We start from the raw sequence: 15,193 nt of genomic DNA, 5'->3' as shown, positions 1-15,193 counted from the left end.
GTTGAGCGCTTTCACTCACTTCACGTTTGGGTCTAAATAGTGCGAATTCTGAGACCTCTACAGATAGTAAGAGCATTATCAAAAAAGGAAATTATTCTACATTCAATCGGGCATGCATTATTGAATTTGGACCTTTTTCTCATTTAGTAAAGAACATCTTGACAAAAAATTGGCAGATATTTTTTTTGGATGAAGATATTCAGAAAATTTTGGGACCTAAGCCTAGTTTTGTTTACAAAATGGGTAGGAATTTGAAGACTATTTTAGAAAATGGGTGCAAGCCACAGATTAGGAAGGATAAACACACTACTAAATGTGGGGCTTGCAGCCAATGCAATGCTATATGTGAGGAGAGTAGTTTCACATTAGACAACGTTAACAACACCATTATTAGACCCACACAAGGAAATTGCAAAACCAGCATGTTGGTTTATATTGCTAAATGTAATATCTGTCCTGCCTATTATATAGGCAGAACAGAAAGACAATTCAGAAAAAGGATTTATTCGCACACATACAGTATAAAAACTAAAGATACAAAAAATGCCCTATATAAACACATCAGTAAGGCAGGTATTGAACATTCTTTTAAATTTGCCATATTAGAGTCTGTTAAAGTAAACCCTAGAGGTGGAAACACAAAAACACTTTAGCATACAAGGAATATTGGTGGCAATTGTACACTGATGCAATGACTCTGCCAGGCATAAATGATTATATTACAGTAAAACCTTTGTTAATGATAAAAAGATGATTGCATTAACACTATTGTTGCAATATATTTTGCATAATATCTTTACATGGATTTTTATATGAATTTTCAAGTGAATTGCATTTTTATTTAACATGAATTGTATATAGTTCTTAGAAGTATTAGAAATTATTTCATTATATTCAATTTTAATATAAATATTCATGTAAGGTTATAAGATGAGAGTTTTATTAACTATAATATAATCTTTAATATATATTTTATAATACACATGTTTTTATGATTATAGAAATAGGAAAAAATTCATTTTATATACTTTTGTAGGATTTATAACTATTTTATGTGGTTTGCAAAGCTGAAATAGTACTGTTGCTTTAAGATTACGCCAGTTTGGCGCCAAACCATTAATATTTAAATGCAGCAAAGAATCAAATCTGTTTGTTCTGATGAAGCTCGTTTAAACGAGTGAAAGCGCTCAACATTTACGTTAATAAAAGTTTTTACTATAGTTTTGTGAGCAGCGATTTACTTTGGTAGCTGCGTTACATGTTCATTATTGGAAGATTCTTATTTAGGATGCTTTGAACTGCCCATCTGCTATCGTTGTTTTGGATTCATACGAGTGACTACTAGCGTTTTGTTTGCAGCTTCGTTTACATTTTGTGGTACAAAACGCCGGATTTCAGTTGTTGCTTAGCTAAATGTAGGATGGACATCAGGTAGTTAGATTGTGGGTACTGTATTTCAGGATAGCTTCAGGAAATCCTTTAAGTTTGATAATTTGAGGGGGTCTGCCTTAGACAAATGTAGGACGGACGTCAGGTAGTTAGATTGTGGGTACTGTATTTCAGGATAGCTTCAGGAAATTCTTTAAGTTTGATAATTTGAGGGGGTCTACCTTAGCCAAATGTAGGACAGACATCAGGTAGTTAGATTGTGGGTACTGTATTTCAGGATAGCTTCAGGAAATCCTTTAAGTTTGATAATTTGAGGAGGTCTGCCTTAGCCAAATGTAGGACGGACATCATGTAGTTAGATTGTGGGTACTGTATTTCAGGATAGCTTCAGGAAATCCTTTAAGTTTGATAATTTGAGGGAGTCTGCCTTAGACAAATGTAGGACAGACGTCAGGTAGTTAGATTGTGGGTACTGTATTTCAGGATAGCTTCAGGAAATTCTTTAAGTTTGATAATTTGAGGGGGTCTACCTTAGCCAAATGTAGGACAGACATCAGGTAGTTAGATTGTGGGTACTGTATTTCAGGATAGCTTCAGGAAATCCTTTAAGTTTGATAATTTGAGGAGGTCTGCCTTAGCCAAATGTAGGACAGACATCATGTAGTTAGATTGTGGGTACTGTATTTCAGGATAGCTTCAGGAAATCCTTTAAGTTTGATAATTTGAGGGGGTCTGCCTTAGACAAATGTAGGACAGACGTCAGGTAGTTAGATTGTGGGTACTGTATTTTAGGATAGCTTCAGGAAATTCTTTAAATTTAATAATTTGAGGGGGTCTACCTTAGCCAAATGTAGGACAGACATCAGGTAGTTAGATTGTGGGTACTGTATTTCAGGATAGCTTCAGGAAATCCTTTAAGTTTGATAATTTGAGGAGGTCTGCCTTAGCCAAATGTAGGACGGACATCATGTAGTTAGATTGTAGGTACTGTATTTCAGGATAGCTTCAGGAAATCCTATATAATAAAGCTGCTTGAACAAGAACCCACAATGTTTGTTTGCTTCTTCCTGACCTGGCAAGTGACAATTTTGCATGGCTTTTGTGCTTGCAAAAACATCCATGTCTAGCAGTCCTCCAATCTCTTGTCCCTCACAGGGCCTGCTGATATTATCTACTATAAGATCAACTGCAGTCCTGTTCAAGTCAGACTTGTGCTGTGGCACGTGCATTAAGTACTATGTTTTCTAGTCTGTAAACTTAGAGTGGAAGGGGTTTTAATCTCAATACAGTCAACCTGGTGCTTGTGTATGCATGTGTGTGTCTGTGAGCTCTGGGTGGACATTATATAGAGCATTTTACCACAGCCTGTGGTACACTGTTCTCATGTCTTCAACAGACACTGCTGATGTCATGAGCTGTATCAGATTATTGATTACATATTGCTCACAACAGGCCATGGGCACACAATGGCCTGGCTGACAGGTAGATGTCACCTCATGCAATATAAGACAAGCAGTGACATTCTTTTTATTGTGTGCACAAACATCATGACATCTCTTTGCAATGGTGATGGACAGGTTGACACAGGAGATCACACAGTGGTCCCCATGGACTATGATTTTTGCAAATGATATTGTGATCAAAGAACATGTTTAGGAGACCCTGGAGATATGGAGTTATGCTATACAGAGGTGAGTAATGAATGGTATAAGGACTAAGACAGAATATATGTCTGTGAATAAAAGGGAGGATAAAGGAATGGTGAGACTGCAGGAAGTACACCTGGCAAAGGTGTATGATTTTAAATACTTGAGAGCTAAAGTTCACAGTAACATTGAGTGTGGAAGGGAGGTGAAGACGACGTGTATGCATGGTGGTGTGTGTGTAGAAGTGTCAGAAGTGATTTGTGACAGACAGGTACCAATAACATTGAAAGGGAAGGTCTACAAGATTGTAATGCGAACAGCTATGTTATATGGAGATGGTGGCCTGACAAAAATACGTGAGTCATAGCAGCTGGCAGACTTCCAGATGTTAGGATTTGCATTTGGTGTGCTGAGGATGGACAGGATTAGTAATCAGTATATTCGAGTGTCAGTTCAATATTGTATGGCTTGGACACAAGGCCAGAGAGGTGAGATTGCATTGCTTTGGACATGTGCTTAGGAGGGAAGCTGGGTATATTTTGAGACAGATGCTGAGGATGGAGATAGCAGGTAAGAGGAAAACAGGAAGGCCTAATATAAGGTTCATGGATGTGGTGACCGAGAATATGCAGTTGGTTGGTGTGACAGAGAAAGATGCAGAAGAAAGGAGGAACTGGAAGCAGATGATGTGCTGTGGCAACCCATCTAGTAGTAGCCAAAAGAATAAGAACAATAGGATAACATCTATTTTTATAGGAATCACACCTGTATACTTGTGGCATGTGTGTACAGTAGGAGTATCTATTTGAAGGTTATTGTTTCTGGGCCCATTGTGAGCTTTAACAGTGTTTCCTTGGATTACCTGCTCTGTTGTGGTTTATATGCAGACACCTTAACACTTTGCCATCATATATACAGAAATGACAACACACTTTGTCAGTACAATCAGCTGCTGATGTGTAGCAGAGCAGATCCTCAACAGCTCTAACTAGCTGTTATACATTCTGTTACATAACAAGCAGCAATTAAAATACTTACTGATCAGTGACAGAACTAGAGATCCACCTTAAGAAGGATCTCCAAATATATACACCATAGGTTACGTTCCTGAAAATACCAGTCAGATAACCTCTACCCTTCCTTTTAGCATTCTCTATGCAGGTACCAGGTTCAAACCCTCCCATCATCGCCTATCAGTTACCCTCTGTTTCCCCTGCAAAACTAGTTGACATGATTTTTTTTTTTACCTAGTGCATACAGTGCTTCACGTGGATAATTATAGGACAAACACACCTGCACAAACATAAGTGAATTTTGCAAATTGAAATGCCATGGAAGAAATAGTACACCACCCAACAAGAGTCTGTAATATCTCAAACCTATTCGTCAACAATATGAGTGAACAATGTAATGACATATGTGCAGTGCCTGCACTGTTAATCCAACCATAAAACAGTAGGTGTAGAGTTTGGAATACCTAATGAACTCCCTAAAGGAGGACTCGGGTTCAAAAACATCATCCAAGGTAATTACATCTTCCTAAGGGATGGTATACTAAATGACCAAGCTCAGGTTTCCAGAAAAGACATTGACAGCTGGGGTAAGTTTCACCCTGATGCTTTGTCTACAAATCTACATAAATGTATGCATACACCCATGCCTGATATGCTCAAAGACAGATCCGCTGGGAAATACAATCCATACTAGTGTATGTCTGTCATTACTACCTTCTACAGTAAGTTACAGAAGCTGCTGTTTACAAATACAACATGTAGAAGACAGTCCAGAAAGGCCACTCATCTCAGTGCACCCTAAACAACGAGACACCTTGAAGAAGACTCATATAGCAACTATGCTAGTAATTTATGACACATATACAGGCATAACCATAAGCCTGTCATCATTTACATCTGCAAACTAATGTATATTGCTCAGATGTATTTTGAAGTAATTCTGGATGGTATTGCACTTGCTGACCCACTGTATATTCCAAACCTGCTGACAGCCACAGGTGGCTGTAGAGTGTCCCTCCTCACAACACCAAACTTACTACATTTGTGCATCATCACCTCCAAACTGTGGTATCACTGCTCACTCCAATACATGGAGAACAGAGTCCGTAGGACCAGATGACATTCTGGGTTGTGTTCATGTGCTGCAACAGTGAGCTACTGCACTAGGCACTATATTCATCCACAGTCTGAGTACTGCTGTTTTTCACATTGAATGGAATACAGCAAACATTTCCCACCCACACAGTGTAAAGTAGGTAACATACAACTGGAACTGTAGTCACATAACTGTATTCAACCTTTTCTTTAAGGCAATGGAAACAATATGCATGCATCTCATACAAAAAGGACATAGGTGACCTCCAAACAGGAGATCTGTTCCAGTTAGCTGTTCTGATAGGTAGCTTGTGTCTGCAAAAACTGTGAGAAATCCATACTGTGAGCAGAGACATATACAAGGCTGTATACTCATCCTATCTTGTCTTGGCCAGGCACTTTAACACAATCCAACATTTGTTTTCTGATAAACTAACCAAGGTGAATATCACACCTTCTGTTAACAGGTGGGTTGCAAAATGGATCACAGACCAACAATACTCAGTTAAAGTGGGAGACCTCACCTCAAGTAGCAGACATGTCACCTGTGTAGTAACAGATGTATCAGTCCTGCCTCCCCTCTTGTTTGCCATATACATATCAAAAGGCCAAAAAAAAAAACAGGGAATGTGTGGCAAAACATCTTTGTGCCACTAATGACTGCTGACAAAGCCATGGATATTATAACTGCACAAACATGCATCACCATACCCTGTGTTAATATATATTCCTGCTTATTTAAAAATAACACAAAGTACAGTATTCCCCAATTATGCATTAATATACCATGGAACACGTTGATTGCAAAATGTGTGTACTATGGGGGAGGAAGACATTCTCTATTTTATATCTGATTAGTAAAGGCATTACATTGACAACAATTAATGTTATCATTCCCCTATACAAACCCATCATCAGCCCTATTAATGTGTATAATCCTCACTTTTATAAGTATTGTCCCAGACACCTGCAGGAAGTTGACAGATATAAGACATCTCTGAGTAATAGAACATCAGAGGGTCTCCAATGTATCTTCTGTGGGCAGAATGAAGTAGCTGTCAGTGTATGTAGTATCAGAGATATATATAACTTTAAGCCAGAATATGTAAGCATTACATGGTGGTCTTTGGGCCAAATGAGATGAATATGCTGCACATCCTTAAGTCATATGGAACCACAGCCACCTGTTCCAGGAACCTCAGTGTACAGTATGATATACATAGGATATGCTGGGTAGACACATACATGTCTCAAAGGTTGCCAGTCATCTGCATTAGGATTCCAATGTATGTCAAGCAGAGCACATCCATTAACCTGTTTGAGCACAGGCTGGCTGACTTGATGTGAACATGTTATCTGCCATAGATGACTGGTGATTCTATGGTGGACATGGATGGTCCTTTCTGTAAGAATCAAGGGCATGCGTTATACATGCCATTGTATATTATATTGTGATGTATCATCTACAGTTCTAAACACCATCAGGACAATACCCTTGTCACAGCTTATGAACCTCCGATCCTATGGTGATGTGCATCCATTAGAATTTGCAGACTTTGATCCAACCTAGTTTTGAGACTTCAAAGGCAGATCATGCCTTTTTCATAGGTTGTTGCTTTTCTTTTTCCAACAGTAACCTCATTGAGTGAAAGAAGGCGACCATACAGTTCTACCTTGATTCTTTCTGGCAACTCATAAACAATGTGATGCCCATACAGCCCAACTCACATTTCAAAATGAAACCCATACATCACCCACAGGGTCAATCATTGCTGGGTTGAGAAAACTCAGCTAGTAGAAACAGAGCTGCTGGTGCCAAGTCACTGCTCAAAGAGGAGCAACCCACAGGTCAATTCTCTGCTCTCGTCAGGTCAGACTCAAAGTTTCGCATCTACTTTTCTGACTACAGGGTCCAGACAGTGGCCACTTTTGTAGGGAGCCATTTTTGAAAAAACTGCAACTGACACATATGACAAAAAAAGTGATGACACAGAACTGCCGCCATAGGGCGCACACCTGACACAGATATAAATGCCAGAAGGGTCTCAGAGAAAACTGCCAAAAAATGCATAGTCATACCCTTTAAATGCAAAAACTATTTACCAAAAAACAGGCTGGAAAACAACTTTACCCAGAAGCTGAAGAAGTTATCAGGACCCCGGGCATGAAGATGACCCAGTCTGCTGTCATTACAGGTTGTACCTGTAGTAAAAGTCATTCGACACCTTCCTTCTCACAAGACCATCCCCAAGGATCCTTATTAGATAGAACTCATCTATAGTCTCACCAATGTCGCTCCCATTGACCATCACCATCAGGACCAAGCCCCCTCGATACAATGCCCGGACTGGAATGTGAGTGAGACCGACACTTGCAGTGCAAAGGAGGCCAAAAGGGTCTCAAAAAAAGGAAAAACTGAAAGAACTCAAGCTCCTATGCTGCCTCACTGAAATCGCTTGCCGAAGGTGACCTTTTGCTCTCATTTTTATTCATACCAAACCCTCAACATACAAGGCCATGTCAAACCAAACCTTGTCAAAAAATCTAGATCCATCAGAGCCAGGCTAGAGCCACAAGGGACTATTATTGGACCCTTGGCATCAGGATAATAGGGATGCTGAGGTCATCCTTCAATCACCAAAGACTCCTATGCACATGTGAGGCAATCTGTGCACATGTGAGGCAGAGCATCAGCTGGCCTTGTTCAAGAGAAACCCTATGGAGATGATGGAAGATATGATTAGGGGATTACCTCAGTCCTCTCAGTGACAGAAGAGAGGCAAGGAAAATAAATAGTTCCCAATCCCATACTAAAGGCCCTACAAGCCAACTAAAACGATGGGCTAGGCTTGTAAATGCCCTCGGGCAGATAGCCTAGTATGAACCTATGAACCTATGAAAAAAGCAAAACATTATACTGTATTACTGCTTTGAGCTTTGTCTGCAGTGCTGACATACAATCCAGAGCTCAGAATCTGATGGGTGGACTTTGGATGTGTGCACACAAGTTAGTACTAAACAGTCCTGAAAAAGAAGGTTAGATATATTAATGAGACACATATCATTTACTGACTTTGCAAGCCTTACAAAAGCATCACCTAGAAAGTAGAGGAATTACGCTAGCAATTGTCTAACTGGCTAACTACAATATAACTTACAGTTATATTTATCAGGACAACAGCACAAACTGACATATGAAATACATATTAAATGTAGGTAGTCACCCTGTGCATCTGACACATATCTTTAGTATCCCTGAAGCCAAAAGATAGACAACAGGGATGTGACACAGCCCTCACTTGCACTGGGTGGTTTGTGGGAATGCAGGAGGCCTAGGCTGACACAAACGCTAGTGAGTGTGTGTGTGAGTCAGTAAAGACAGCAGCCAACAGGAACTTGTAACTGTAGCGTCATGCCCTCACTGTGACACTGGTGTGTGTGTGTGTGTGTGTGTGTGTGTGTGTGTGTGTGTGTGTGTGTGTGTGTGTGTGTGTGTGTGTGTGTGTGTGTGTGTGTGTGTGTGTGTGTGTGTGTGTGTGTGTGTGTGTGTGTGTGTGCGTGCGTGCGTGCGTGGTGTGTGTGTGAATGAACATAGGCAAGCAGAGGGCTAGCCTTATGTGTCTGTATGTCAGACAGCTGTGAGTCATGCATGGTACAGCTGACAGTTCATCGTCTTTGTCCCGGAGCATGAGAACTGGCTCTGCCAGGAGTTGCACTGGAAACTCCACTCCCAAGGTCAGATGGTGTACTAGTACCTGAGTGTGACTGATGTCTGCTGGACATCCTCCCTTCACGGAAATGGCTAAGGCCACAACCCCATGGCTTGCTATGTCTGGGTGTGGGCAGCCACACTCTGATGGAGCAGCGGATGTACTGCCACTACGTGAGGTTGATTGGGCATGGCCCAGTTGGCTCTTAGCAGATGCAGTTGCTTACCTATGCCCACGAGGTTGACATTCCCCTCCCAGCAGATGTTTCAGCACAGACAATGTGCATTCCATGACAAATGCTCTGCACTCCCTCACGGCCGCATCCCATTCATACATGTCATTGAACTGATCCAGTGCATTAGCAACACTGTGGAGGCAGTCACGGATATCAGACTGTGTCGCATCTAAAACCCTGAGCATTCTCCTGGAGTGACATTCTGAATGCACCTATGCCTCCATTATGGTCCTAAACATATCTTGAGTGACACATAAAGACACACCTGCACCAGGTGGTGGAAGGACAGCAGGCCTCTAATGAGCAACCTTATCAATCTGCCTGTGTGGCACCTCACCAACAGTTTGGCTATGGACAGTGTCAACAGGCACTGATGCCATGGTAGCCACACTTCCCTAATCTATGTCCTCACACTCCAACTGTCCAGTATGGGTGGCCTTAGTGGACTGGGTATGCATAGGCATACTGGCTGTGTCCAGGGATCCTGAGTGTGAGTGCTGGATGTCAGATTCTGTGTCAGATTCAGCATCTGCAACCCCAGACTGTGCCTCACTTTGGCCACCATCATCATCATCAGACTCTGATGAAACACTGACATCAGGTGGTGCAGGGGACACAGAACTACTTTCATGTTCACCTGTGATAAAAAGAAAAACAGGACAACATTAATACCTGCACTACTATGTTGCAATTTACACTGCTGTTACTATTACAGACCTTTAAACCTATCAGCCACTTGCAACAATAAGTGCGGGCAAAGCTGTAAATAGTGGTTGTACAAAGGCTAAAGAATAGGGACAAATGTGACATAATATGCTCCTACATATCTATACAACTGATGGAATAATAGGTTTTGCTTCACCATGACATATGGGAAAGGTATGCAGTTTGAATGCGTGATCTGTGTCATATTATTTAATGTTTTCTATCATTACTGACTTCACAGTGATCTGCCAGTCAAATACTACGATCTTAAATACAGGCCCAAAAGATGATTACCAAACCTTTACATTCAGAAAAAAGCTGTGCAGTGGACAGGTATGCAAACAGTGCTGAAATACATACAGCAGGCCTAAGAGGACGGTATAGCAGATATGCTGGAATCTGTCTCTCTCTCTCTCTATATATATATATATATATATATATATATATATATATACATATATACATATACATATATATATATATATATATATATATATATATATATATATATATATATATATATATATATATATATATATATATAGAGAGAGAGAGAGAAAGAGTACAGAAAAAAAAGTAGTCCACTTACCTACTACTGTAGCACTTGCACATTGAATCCCTGACAGTCCTAGGAAAAGTAAAGCAAGATATAATGGCAACAGCATCACACATTTAACTGTACAACAGGGGTTGATAACATTTATTTAAGCATACATATAGATGAGTACCTGTGTTAGGAATTTGGCTAACACCCTTTAAATGAGCATAAAATTGCAGCTATCTGAAATACCCCGAATCCAGCACACATAAAGATTGACACAACTATATAAACTTATGAAAGAATGCAGAACTATTTTAATGGTGATGTAACAAAGCATTTCTGGCAGCCCCACATATGATGCAGGAGTGGCATGCACATCCAGAACATACTGGCTCCAGGATTACTGGGAGCTGTCCTGTGTAGAGATGTGTGCCAGAAATCCCTCTGTGGCAGTTAAAGGACCTGAACACTGCAGCTATCTTACTTCATCCCACCAAAAAAGCAACCTGCCACACATTAAAAATATATGCAGTATTACAGACTGACTGCAAACATATTCTACGGCTGATCTAAAACAGTCTACCTGGACTCTCCTCTTGAGTAGTAGGAGTGGCACCTACATCAAGGACATAGTGGCTGTTGGACTGCTGGCAGCTTTCCTGAATGGCGATATTTGCCAGGAATTCTTCGATGGTTCTGAGGGGTTCTGCTTCTGCAAGCCTACCACTGGTGACCTCACGATCACATGCCACTTCAGCTGCAAGCCTCCTGGCTGCATGGATCATATCAGTAGTTCTGTGACACACCTGCTGATACATGTAACTCTAGCGGCCCACTGTGTTGATATTTCAGACAAGGTCATCCCAGAATTCCGCATGTTCAGACATTCTTGCCTACCTTCTTGACAGCAGGACCTCACAGTGTTGTCTGAATGTGTCTATAATCAGCTCATTTCAGCCTCAGAAAATGGAGATCTATGTCTCGGGGGCATATCGTTTACTGAAAGGCAAAATAATGAGAGCACATATAAGTACAAATTGTTGCACAGATAATGCAGTAAAAGAAGGCTCCCAATACTCAAAAGTGGATTAAACTGTAAAGATTCAACATTGTGCAGTAAATGACAAGGGTGGTTACAAAACTAAGAGAGTAACAAGAACAGAATATTATTTATTGTGCCCTAACAAATACTGAACTATGTCCCCCACCCAACATAACCTTCTACTCTAGTGTGTTCTATAGCAGACTTCTCTCCGCCATCCCCAAAACAAAATAAATACCAGGGTCAGGAACAATGTTGTTAAGTAAACAATGGGAAAATTTTAAAAGTACTATCAAAGGATCTTTCCATGGAACATGTGTACATAGTACACAGCATTATATTTTATGCCTACCTTACATACTGTGTACCTCTCACATTACTGGTAAAGAAAGCCATGTAATGAGTATATTTCTAACAAATGCACACAGATTTACTTCACATTTATTGTTATCTACATTCCAGCATATTCATTATTTAGGTTACAAGATGAATACATACCTGATGGAGTGCAATACTCCTCTGTCAAAATATAGTGAATTCGAAGAAATGTGTATCTCAGTTACAGTCATGTACTCTCATCCCCATCAGTTTACCCAGCTACTCATTTATCTTTTTATAATGAAGTACATCAATAAGTGATTGCATGTGTCCTACTCTGTGCTTCAGAGATGCTAATTACAGCATACACAGCTGAATTGCATGATAATCAATCAATCCTGTGGAGTTAGTCCACAAGATATAAAGGCATTCATGTTGTCACCATTTCCTTTTTCTTGTTTTTTTGTGGATTGAGAAAGTACTGGAATACAGACACGGAGTAGGCACAAATAGATTATTACCTTCTGCTTTTTGAATACATCTGTCTGTAATACAGGCTGAGGACACTGCTGCAGCTGGCAATAGCCTTATGCAGAGATGGTGAAAAGTTTCTAGGGCACATAGACACTGGAGGAACCGAGCGACCTCTCAGCATTGATTCATGGACAGAGGCCAGTGCAGGAAACCATCCCAGTGGAAAGTAAGGTATGTGTTTAAATGCTATTTGTAGTCACTGGGACATTTCACAGAGTAGCATGGTGCATGTTTGGTGTGTTACAGGCATCACCATCCATGATCTTCAAAACACCGCTGCATGGTATGCTACAAGATGGCAAACGTAAGCATTATTTCTGAGTATATATTCAGAGGAATGCTACAATTATATCATGTATTGCATTATCCTAAATTAATGTGTGCCTTACATTGGAATCAAATACACATGACAACAAGAAATGGGGAATAAGATAGGGTCTACGTTAACCATGAGGTATACAACTCAAACTGACATGGCATGTTGAACAGCATGTGTATCATCTAGCACATGCATACTAGAAAACCTGCCAGTTAACATGAATCCACTATGTGCCCTATCTCCAGATGTGTGCTCTGTGGGATATCTCACAGCCTCACATAGGGGTGGATGCCTTTGTTCCCCACCCACAGAATAACAGTCAATGCAGGTTCATGCTAGACAACATGGCTTTTACTTATTTTCCGACTGCATAGCATATTCCCATTTAATATCTGTAAACATTGTAAACGCAATAATATAGAATTGTGTTAACACACGGTCAGTACCACAGTAGTAGTCAGATGATTTCTGACTGACCAAGGAGCACAACATGTTAGGACAGTGTTGTATATTTGGATACAAGAATCATAACAGACTGTGTAAGGAGTAATTGAAGAATTTTCAAAGTTTTACATTTAACTAAGTGTACATCTAGCATGTACTATTTCAAAATAAATATACAGTCCCTGTTGAAGGTGCTTCTCTGCTGAATGACTGTTACTGCTCCTACAGTGGTATATGTGACAACAACAGTTTTAAGGCACCCGTGCATTCCTCTGAATCTATATTGCATGTTGCTCTAGATTGCACACCTATGTAGGCATATTCCCTGTGTACTAACAAATTGGGCTATATATATATATATATATATATATATATATATATATATATATATATATATATTGTTTTTCTTTTATTTTCTTTTTTTCTGCATGTTATCACTTTTTTTCTCATATTAAGCATGTATGAACCTTACAATGAATACAGATATAGCCAAAGGCTGTGTAACTTCTCCTGGGGTGCAAGGTGTTAAGTGTCACTTTTGAGTTCAGATGGTCCTGAATTTGAATACAAGTATTGCAGCTTTGTTTTTTTTTTGTAATGTGTCCTTGTAATAGCTAACAGTGCAATGAATTATAGACATTTGTATCTTCATTCTTGATGTGGGAACAACTGTGAGTGTAGGAATGTCATAGCCGAGGTCCAGGGTTCTAATACCACAGAATCCTGTCCTTTGTAATGGTGCTCCACTTCACAGATACATTTTTATTAGTTGACCTAGTATTTCCTATATAATAATTGTCCCGATGGATGTTTGTGCATTTATTGTAATAATATCTGTACTAATTCACATATTGTGCGTATTTAGTTTCACTCAAACACTTTGCCTTTGTTTTCATGACGGTAAGCAGAACGCACTATTTGCAAATGTTGCATAAGTATCTGTTATAACTGTAATTGGTGGGAAAACACATTGTACATTGGTGTTTGTCTGCATTACACATGGCTGGCATTCGGAGTGAAGTTTTGAGATTTCATTCTCAAAAGTGGCATGTGCAGGAGACCAAAGTGTTTGTTGGACTCCTAGTGAATGAGTATAGTCCCCGGCTGTTGCAGGGGCACTATCATGGATCAGATTACCAATCAGATGCATGGAATAGTTTGGGCCGGGATTTGTCCACTGTTACTGGTATCCTCTGGACTGGCAAATAGTGTAGAAATCACTACTGAGACCTCAGGATGAGGCAGAGGGATACCCTCGAATGTTGGATTGATGAATGTAGGACTGATGGCACTCCACAGATGTGTGAGTATCACTTACAGGCACTGCTTGAATGATGAAGCAAATGCATCTGTTTCTGATTGCTGATCTTACTGTGTTTAATTTTTTCCCACCTAATGTGGAGAGGACACTAAATGTGTGAGCCTATGAGAAAATATTGAGAAGGATGAGAGATGCAAGTGGTATCTATGGTTCAAAACACTACTGATATTTTAGCATTAGAAATAAATATAGCTTGTTGTGCTAAACACTTGTATCACTTTGAGTATGCATTTATCAATTTTAGCGCAATAATGTGCATGCATTAGTATGTTTAGTAAAACAACAGTCCAGTATTACTGAGTAGACAGGGGGTTGTCATTCAGAAAACCACACTTTCAAACTATACAGCACATGTTCAAGATGACATAAATATTGCAGTGTAAATTATGACCTATACACCAGGGACACCAAGAGCATGCTGCAGATTCTTATCATTATAACACTTAACCTGTATTTATAACAGCATTATGCTGTATTCCAAATGGAAAATAAGGTATTACATTAGTCACTGCTTGTGGTTTACAATAACACACTCCCACAAATTTATGGGCAACTCTTTATAATAAATCTTAGCTTGTCATCAGTGAACTTCAGTACTGTTACGTATTCATAATGATAACAGTGGAAGTGCAGATAGGTTTAACAGTGGAAGTGCAGATAGGTTTGGTGTGTACGACTGTGTACCACACAATTGGTGCACAACTATGCCAAGTAGAGACACTGCTCTCCATTGTCATACTTAATAACACAAGGAGACACAGATGTCAGACACAGTAGCCACTGGCACAGTGAGGTGACAGTGATGACAGTCCATTGGGTGGTGACTTGATTCTCACTGTTATCAAACATGATGTCCATAGGCTCATGATTCCCAAACCCCC

General features: G+C 39.9%; 1 non-coding gene across 1 annotated transcript; it reads right to left on the bottom strand.

Moving 5' to 3' along the window:
• Positions 1–373: 373 nt before the first annotated feature.
• LOC122817456 lies at positions 374–495 on the bottom strand. The gene has a single exon (XR_006367272.1). It is a non-coding gene; the product is annotated as a small nucleolar RNA SNORA72 (small nucleolar RNA).
• Between the last annotated feature and the right edge of the window lie 14,698 nt (positions 496–15,193).

Source organism: Protopterus annectens, chromosome 12.part0 (genome assembly GCF_019279795.1).
Source record: "Protopterus annectens isolate FY-2018-M chromosome 12.part0, PAN1.0, whole genome shotgun sequence".
NCBI classification, from domain to species: domain Eukaryota; kingdom Metazoa; phylum Chordata; order Ceratodontiformes; family Protopteridae; genus Protopterus; species Protopterus annectens.
The sequence above is the reverse complement of the archived record's forward strand: the minus strand, read 5'-3'. Positions and strand labels throughout refer to the sequence as shown.